Consider the following 10,222-nt stretch of genomic DNA (forward strand, 5'->3'; position numbering starts at 1 on the left):
GATTAATGAAAGTAAAGTCACGATATGTCTCTTAGTTAACGGCCTGGATCTTGCATAATGTTTGTTCTACTATGATAACCTTTTGCAATTTATTTTTCAGTTTTCTTTTTCAAATCAAACTGTCCACATAGGAAGCAACACTGATTGACAATACATTTCACATGCTGTTGTGCAAATGGAATAGACAAAAGGTGGAAATTATAGGCAATTAGCAAGACACCCCCAATAAAGGAGTGGTTCTGCAGGTGGTGACCACAGACCACTTCTCAGTTCCTATGCTTCCTGGCTGATGTTTTGGTCACTTTTGAATGCTGGCGGTGCTTTCACTCTAGTGGTAGCATGAAATGGAGTCTACAACCCACACAAGTGGCTCAGGAAGTGCAGCTCATCCAGGATGGCACATCAATGCGAGCTGTGGCAAGAAGGTTTGCTGTGTCTGTCAGCGTAGTGTCCAGAGCATGGAGGCGCTACCAGGAGACATGCCAGTACATCAGGAGACGTGGGGGAGGCCGTAGGAGGGCAACAACCCAGCAGCAGGACCGCTACATCCGCCTTTGTGCAAGGAGGAGCAGGTGGAGCACTGCCAGAGCCCTGCAAAATGACCTCCAGCAGGCCACAAATGTGAGTGTGTCTGCTCAAACGGTCAGAAGCAGACTCCATGAGGGTGGTATGAGGGCCGAACGTACACAGGTGGGGGTTGTGCTTACAGCCCAACACCGTGCAGGACGTTTGGCATTTGCCAGAGAACACCAAGATTGGCAAATTCACCACTGGCGCCCTGTGCTCTTCACAGATGAAAGCAGGTTCACACTGAGCACATGAGCACATGTGACAGACGTGACAGAGTCTGGAGACGCCGTGGAGAACGTTCTGCTGCCTGCAACATCCTCCTGCATGACCGGTTTGGCGGTGGGTCAGTCATGGTGTGGGGTGGCATTTCTTTGGGGGGCCGCACAGCCCTCCATGTGCTCGCCAGAGGTAGCCTGACTGCCATTAGGTACCGAGATGAGATCCTCAGACCCCTTGTGAGACCATATGCGGGTGCGGTTGGCCCTGGGTTCCTCCTAATGCAAGACAATGCTATACCTCATGTGGCTGGAGTGTGTCAGCAGTTCCTGCAAGAGGAAGGCATTGATGCTATGGACTGGCCCGCCGGTTCCCCAGACCTGAATCCAATTGAGCACATCTGGGACATCATGTCTCGCTCCATCCACCAATGCCAAGTTGCACCACAGACTGTCCAGGAGTTGGCGGATGCTTTAGTCCAGGTCTGGGAGGAGATCCCTCAGGAGACCATCCGCCACCTCATCAGGAGCATGCCCAGGCGTTGTAGGGAGGTCATACAGGCACGTGGAGGCCACACACACTACTGAGCCTCATTTTGACTTGTTTTAAGGACATTACATCAAAGTTGGATCAGCCTGTAGTGTGGTTTTCCACTTTAATTTTGAGTGTGACTCCAAATCCAGACCTCCATGGGTTGATAAATTTGATTTACATTGATCATTTTTGTGTGATTTTGTTGTCAGTACATTCAACTATGTAAAGAAAAAAGTATTTAATAAGAATATTTCATTCATTCAGATCTAGGATGTGTTATTTTAGTGTTCCCTTTATTTTTTTGAACAGTGTATATCATTGGAGGCTGCTGAGGGGAGGATGGCTCATAATAATGGCTGGAACAGAGCAAATGGAGTGGCATCAAACACATGGAAATACGCTCCAGCCATTACCATGAGCCCGTCCTCCCCAATTAAGGTGCCACCAACCCCCTGTGATATATATACTGTATATACAAATCACTTCCAAATGTAGACTACCTGCGGCTGTGCATGTACATCCACTCCAAAATAATTCCAGTTTTCAAACATGACATTTGATTAATGTAACGAGACATCTGTTAAACACCATAAGTGTAATGACATTCGATGATTGTCATTCGACATACTAAATCATTGGCGTGTATTCATGGATGCCAAGGGAAGCCATGCTTCTCCAAAAATGTGAACAATAAAAAGATACGAATATCTCATCATTTTCCTTCATTTCACAAGCGGCTGAATCTATCTCACCGCAGTAAGCATCCGCATCGCTCAGAGTTATCGCTGAAAGATTTCTCTGGCGAGATTGATGCGTCTTGCTGTTGGCGTCTCTGTCAAATTATCAATATTAAGACCCCACCAAAGTTTGACTTTTGTTGCCTTTAGAGGAGCTCATGTCTCATCCTTAACTGCTCTTCCTTAACTCGCACTCTGGGCCTATAGTAGCTGTTATGTGTGAATGTATGATGAATACTACAATAGGGGCCAGATCCTGGACTAATTGTATTTCTTAACTAGTTCAAGACGACTGTTCAAGGCCGGCTCTAGCCTTTTGTGGGCCCCCCAAATTCTGCACATTTTGACATGGGGTGAAGAGAAAATGTAGCACTTTTAAAGCACCTTTTCTGTAGTTCTACATATTTTTCCATAGAGTGTAGCAAACACTTTGCAATTTTGCCATGGGGCCGAGAATTTGTTGTGTGTGCAATTTTACAGCTAATTCCCTGCAATTCTACCCATTTTGCCATGGAGTGGAGAGAAGAGTTTTCAGTTTCACAGCTAATTGCCTGCAATTCTACAAATGTTGCCATGACTTATGCCATGTTAAGGATATCTGAGTAACTAACAAAATTAATGGGGGCCCCCTGGAGGTCAGGGCCCCTGTGCACGTGCCCTGCATGCCCAGTCGGTATTCGGCCATGATTACTACAAGTTTAGATAGCTGGCTAGACTAACTTCCCAATCTGAAAATATTTAGCCGACATGGAAAAGGAATACCTAGTCAGTTGTACAACTGAAATGTGTCTTAATTGATTAACATAACAGAAAAATTGCTGATGCAAAACCAAATTTCAACCTTGTGTATTCAACTATTCTAACTCTCAACAGTAAATTGACACCCTGGCTGAGTTCGGGGGCCCCCTAGCGGCCTGTGGTCCTAAGCGACTGCTTATGTCGCTTATGCATGGAAACATTGGGAAATACCCATTAAATTGCTGGGAGATTATACATGGAGTGTGCAACTTTCTTTATTTTGATAGTTTACGATATTATTTCATAACATTAACTAAATACACTGCCCCATTTGGTTCCAGCAGTTGCTCGAGGCATTTAAGAAGGAGAGTGCTGACATCAGGAGACCAAGGCTGCTGGTCACAGCTGCAGTGGCTGCTAGGAAGGGAAACACTGACAATGTTTATGAGATTGCAGAGGTTGAAAGGGAGTTCAAAGGTTAAAACAGAACTCTTAATTTACCATGGTGATTATTTTAGTAATAATTATTGTGAACGTTTCTAATTTACCAGTTGGTATTTCCCATGTTATATTTACTGACTTTTTGCCTTGTATGGCTGTCGAACAGATACCTGGACTTTAACAATGTGATGACCTGGATGGAGCCTGGGACCCATTCACAATCAAATGCCGACCGTATTACCTCCTAAGAGAATTATCTTCGGTTATAGTCACAGCCGTGTATAGTCCCCCTCAAGCCGATACCATGATAGCCCTCAAAGAACTTCACTGGACTTTATGCAAACTGGAAACCACATATCCTGATGCCGCATTTATTGTAGCTGGGGATTTTAACAAAGCAAATTTGAAGAAAACACTACAGATGTTCTATCAATACATTGACTGTAGTACTCGTGCTGCTAAAACACTCAACCACTATACTCCAACTTCCAGGATGCCTACAAGGCCCTCCCACGCCCCCCCATCGACAAATCTGAACACAACTCCATTTTGCTCCTCCCTTCCTACAGGCATTAACTCAAACAGGAAGTACCCGTGCTAAGGACTATTCAACGCTGGTCTGACCAATCGGAATCCACGCTTCAAGATTGTTTTGATCACGCGGACTGGGATATGTTCCGAGTAGCCTCTGAGAATAACATTGACGAATACACTGATACGGTGACTGAGTTTATCAGTAAGTGTGTAGGGGATGTTGTACCCACTGTGACTATTAAAACCTACCATAATCAGAAACCGTGGATAGATGGCAGCATTCGCGCAAAACTGAAAGCATGAACCGCCGCATTTAACCATGGCAAGGTGACTGGGAATATTGCCGAATACAAACAGTGCAGTTATTCCCTACATAAGGCAATCAAACAGGCAAAATGTCAGTACAGAGACAAAGTGGAGTCGCAATTCAACAGCTCAGACACAAGATGTATGTGGCAGTGTCTACAGACAATCACGGACTACAAGGGGAAAACCAGTCTTGCTTCTGGACAAGCTAAACACCTTCTTCGCCCACTTTGAGGATAACACAGTGCCACCGACGCGGCCTGCTACCAAGGACAGTGGGCTCTCCTTCTCCTTGGCCGACGTGAGTAAGACATTTAAGCGCGTTAACCCTCGTAAGGAAGACGGCCAAGACGGCATCCCTAGCCACGTCCTCAGAGCATGCGCAGACCAGCTGGCGGGAGTGTTAACAGACATATTCAATCTCTCCCTGTCCCAGTCTGCTGTCCCCACATGCTTCAAGATGTCCGCCATTGTTCCTGTACCCAAGAAAGCTAAGGTAACTCAACTAATGACTATCGCCCCTTAGCACTCACTTCTGTCATCATGATGTAATTTGAGAGACTAGTCAAGGATCACATCCCCTCTACCTTACCTGACACCCTAGACCCACTTCAATTTGCTTACCGCCCCAATAGATCCACAGACGATGCAATCGCCATCGCACACTACCCTATCTCATCTGGACAAGAGGAATACCTATGTAAGAATGCTGTTCATTGACTATAGCTCATCATTCAACACCATAGTACTGTCCAAGCTCATCATTAAGCTTAAGGCCCTGGGTCTGAACCCTGCACTGTGCAACTGGGTCCTGGACTTCCTGATGGGCTGCCCTCAGGTGGTGAAGGTAGGAAACAACACCTCCACTTCACTGATCCCTAATGTTCACCCATGACTGCGTGGCCACGCCTCCAACTCAATCATCAAGTTTTCAGACAACACTAGTAGGCCTGATTACCAACAACGACGACACAGCCTAAGGGAGGAGGTGAGGGCCCGGGGAGTGTGGTACCAGGAAAATAACCTCTCGCTCAACGTCAACAAAACAAAGGAGCTGATCGTGGACTTCAGGAAACCGCAGAGGGAGCACCCCCCTATCCACATCGACAGGACCACAGTGGAGAAGGTGGAAAGCTTCAAGTTTCTCAGCGTACACATCACTGACAAACTGAAATGGTCCACCCACACAGACAGTGTGTTGAAGGCGCAAATATTTATATATTCTTAATTCCATTGATTTAGATTTGTGTGTATTGTTGTAAAATTGTTATATAATAGTGCACGGTTGGAGCTAGAAAAACAAGCATTTTGCTAAACCCGCAATAACATCTGCTAAACACGCTTATGTGACCAATAAAATTTGATGTGTTTTGACTTACACACCACAACAGCCCTCTGTACCGCGGTGCTTCAGATTGAGAGGAAGGGGAGCTCAAGTACTACAATGTTGTGAGTAAAACACCTGATCAAACATTACAAAGGGACATTTCATTTTTTTTTTTTAACACAATACATTAATGCATATTTTCAGCATACTCAGGACCAATTCAAAGCAACAGGTATTCTGCATGCCAGGATCAGCTTTCCAACACACATACAGTACTCATGTTTATTTTTCTCTTCCACCAGATCTACACTTTCTTGAAAGGAGCAACTGTCCAGTTGATTGAGGATCAGATGGTTCCCTAGACCCCACCAAAGGAAATTAGTGGGTGGGATTTGACAACAGGGAAAACTTTGAGACAAAGGTATCACATTAATCAGTGCAGTGCAAAAAGGACTCTTCTTTCAGTTGATGGTTTAAATTCTAGCAGTGGAATGCCTGTTGCTCATTTAAACCATCATGTCTTTGTTATTGGTTACATGGTGATTGGTTGATGGCTATATGTTTTCAGGAAATAAAATATTTTGTCATTTTATAGGCATTGCTATCTTAAAATGAACAAGTTTGTAGGGGCCTTTATCTGGGCTCTGGATGACTAGCCCCTGATCGGCGTTCTCTTCTGGCCTCAGGTAAGCAGCCATTACTAGAATACACAGGTAAAAGTCTCATAAGAGAAGGTTTAGTTAGTATAACAAAGGGTGCGTTTGAGTGTTAAGGCGAAAGCAAACGACTGTAGGCGAAAGTTTAAGAGTGAAGTCGGGGGAGGTGCAGCTATGACAGCCGAAAGTCAGACACTGGTGTTGCCACTTTGTTCCTAAAGTTTTTTCTTTCTAATATCGAAATAAACATTGCTCCAACCACCATATCACACACTCACAAACTGAAATCATGTGTGTTCATTGTACAAGAAATTACTGAGAGACTCATACCACCCCTACTGGTCCGCAGACGTAATTCCATCCGCTGTGTCCTCAACCGGCCGTTGTCGGACGTCGGAGCAGACGTTTCTACTTACCCCAGCATGCTAACTTTTTACACCATGTCTCCCACGTGCTAGTGTAGTAACGACTACCCCGCGGCTTCCCTGTTCCATCTATTGCTGTTCACTGGACCCTACGATCACTTGGCTACATAGCTGATGCCTGCTGGACTGTTCATTTATCATGGTACTGCATTTTGTTTATTTATTGTTGTTTATCTGTCGGCCCTAGCCCCAAACTCAGGCTCTGTGTGTAGTTAACCGACCCTCTCTGACCATTCATCGCCATTTTACCTGTTGTTGTCTTAGCTGATTAGCTGTTGTCTTACCCGTTGTTGTCTTAGCTAGCTCTCTCAACACCTGTGATTCCTTTATGCCTCGCTTTATGTCTCTCTCAAATGTCAATATGCCTTGTATACTGTTGTTTAGGATAGTTATCATTGTTTTAGTTTACAGTGGAGCCCCTAGTCCCACTCTACATGCCTCAGAGTCCTCTTTTGTCCCACCCCTCACACATGCGGTGACCTCACTCAGTATAACCAGCATGTCCAGAGATGCAACCTCTCTTATCATCACTCAGTGCCTGGGCTTGCCTCCGCTGTACCCGTACCCCACCATACCCCTGTCTGTACATTATGCCCTGAATCTATTCTACCACGCCCAGAAATCTGCTCCTTTAATTTCCTGTCCCCAACGCACTATACGACCGGTTTTGATAGCCTTTAGCCGTACCCTCATCCTACTCCTCCTCGAGTGATGTGAAGGTTAACCCAGGGACTACGTGTCCCCAGGCACTCTCATTTGTTGACTTCTGTAATTGAAAAAACATTGGTTTCATGCATGTCAACATCAGAAGCCTCCTCCCTAAGTTTGTTTTACTCACTGCTTTAGCACAATCCACCAACCCTGATGTCCTTGCCGTGTCTGAATCCTGGCTTAGGAAGGCCACCAAAAATTCTGAGATTTCCATACCCAACTACAACATTTTCCATCAAGATAGAACTGCCAAAGGGGGAGGAGTTGCAATCTACTGCAGAGATAGCTTGCAAAGTTCTTTCCAGGTCATACTTTCCAGGTCTATGCCCAAACAGTTCAAGCTTCTAATTTAAAAAATGAATCTCCACAGAAATAAGTCTCTCACTGTTGCCACCTGTTATAGACCCCCTCAGCTCCCAGCTGTGCCCTGGAAATCATATGTGAATTGATTGCCCCTCATCTATCTTCAGAGTTCGTTCTGTTAGGTGACCTAAACTGGGATATGCTTAACACCCCGGCAGTCCTACAATCTAAGCTAGATGCCCTCAATCTCACACAAATCATCAAGGAACCCACCAGGTACAACCCTAAATTCATAAACATGGTCACCCTCATAGATATGATCCTGACCAACTTGCCCTCCAAATACACCTCTGCTGTTTTCAATCAGGATCTCAGCGATCACTGCCTGCATACGCTATGGGTCCGCGGCCAAACGACCACCCCTCATCACTGTCAAACGCTCCCTAAAACACTTCTGCGAGCAGGCCTTTCTAATCGACCTGGCCCGGGTATCCTGGAAGGATATTGATCTCATCCCGTCAGTCGAGGATGCCTGGTCGTTCTTTAAAAGTAATTTCCTTAAATAAGTATGCCCCTTTCAAAAAATGTAGAACTAAGAACAGATATAGCCCTTGGTTCACTCCAGACCTGACTGCCCTTGACCAACACAAAAACATCCTGTGGCGGACTGCAATAGCATCGAATAGTCCCCACGATATGCAACTGTTCAGGGAAGTCAGGAACCAATACACACAGTCAGTCAGGAAAGCAAAGGCTAGCTTTATCAAACAGAAATTTGCATCCTGTAGCTCTAACTCCAAAAAGTTTTGGGACACTGTAAAGTCCATGGAGAACAAGAGCACCTCCTCCCAGCTTCCCACTGCACTGAGGCTAGGTAACACGGTCACCACCAATAAATCCATGATAATCGAAAATGTCAATAAGCATTTCTCTACGGCTGGCCATGCTTTCCTCCTGGCTACCCCCCCCCCCCCCCCTCCCCCCCGCAGCTACTTGCCCGAGCCTCCCCAGCTTCTCCTTCACCCAAATCCAGATAAAAGATGTTCTGAAAGAGCTGCAAAACCTGGATCCCTACAAATCAGCTGGGCTAGACAATCTGGACCCTCTCTTTCTAAAACTATCCGCCGCCATTGTTGCAACCCCTATTACCAGTCTGTTCAACCTCTCTTTCATATCGTCCGAGTTCCCTAAAGATTGGAAAGCTGCCGCGGTCATCCCCCTTTTCAAAGGGGGTGACACTCTAGACCTAAACTGTTATAGACCTATATCCATCCTGCCCTGCCTCTCTAAAGTCTTCGAAAGCCAAGTTAATAAACAGATCACTGACCATTTCGAATCCCACCGTACTTTCTCCGCTGTGCAATCCGGTTTCTGAGCTGGTCATGGGTGCACCTCAGCCACGCTCAAGGTACTAAACGATATATAACCGCCATCGATAAAAGACAGTACTGTGCAGCCATCTTCATCGACCTGGCCAAGGCTTTCGACATTCTTATCGGCAGACTCAATAGCCTTGGTTTCTCAAATGACTGCCTCGCCTGGTTCACCAACTACTTCGCAGACAGAGTTCAGTGTGTCAAATTGGAGGGCCTGTTGTCCGGACCTCTGGCAGTCTCTATGAGGGTACCACTGGGTTCAATTCTCAGGCCGACTCTTTTCTCTGTATATATCACTGATGTCAATCTTGCTGCGGGTGATTCCCTGATCCACCTCTACGCAGACGACACCATTCTGTATACATCTGGCCCTTCTTTGGACACTGTGTTAACTAACCTCCAGACGAGCTTCAATGCCATACAACACTCCTTCCGTGGCCTCCAACTGCTCTTAAACGCTAGTAAAACCAAATGCATGCTCTTCAACCGTTCGCTGCCTGCCCGACTATCATCACTACCCTGGACGGTTCTGACCTAGAATATGTGGACAACTACAAATACCTAGGTGTCTGGCTAGACTGTAAACTCTCCTTCCAGACTCATATTAAACATCTCCAATCCAAAATCAAATCTAGAATCGGCATTCTATTTCGCAACAAAGCCTCCTTCACTCACGCCGCCAAACTTACCCTAGTAAAACTGACTATCCTACCGATCCTCGACTTCGTCGATGTCATCTACAAAATGGCTTCCAGTACTCTACTCAGCTAACTGGATGCAGTTTATCACAGTGCCATCCGTTTTGTCACCAAAGCCCCATATACTACCCACCACTGCGACCTGTATGCTCTAGTCGGCTGGCCCTCGCTACATATTCGTCGCCAGACCCACTGACTCCAGGTCATCTATAAGTCTATGCTAGGTAAAGCTCCGCCTTATCTCAGCTCACTGGTCACGATAACACCTGCTGGTAGCATGCGCTCCAGCAGATATATCTCACTGGTCATCCCCAAAGCCAACACCTGCTTTGGCCGCCTTTCCTTCCAGTTCTCTGCTGCCAGTGACTGGAACGAATTATTATTATTTTTTTTTAAATCGCTGAAGCTGGAGACTTATATTTCCCTCACTAACTTTAAACATCAGCTATCTGAGCAGCTACACCGATCACTGCAGCTGTAAATAGCCCACCCAATCCCCATATTGTTTTTATTTACTTTTCTGCTCTTTTGCACACCAGCATCTCTGCTTGCACATCATCTGCTCATTTTTTAATTTTACCCCTTTTCCCCCCCAATTTCGTGGTATCCAATTGGTAGTAGTTACTGTCTTGTCTCATCGCTGCAACTCC

This window comes from Salvelinus fontinalis, chromosome 31, assembly GCF_029448725.1.
Source record: "Salvelinus fontinalis isolate EN_2023a chromosome 31, ASM2944872v1, whole genome shotgun sequence".
NCBI classification, from domain to species: Eukaryota; Metazoa; Chordata; class Actinopteri; order Salmoniformes; family Salmonidae; genus Salvelinus; species Salvelinus fontinalis.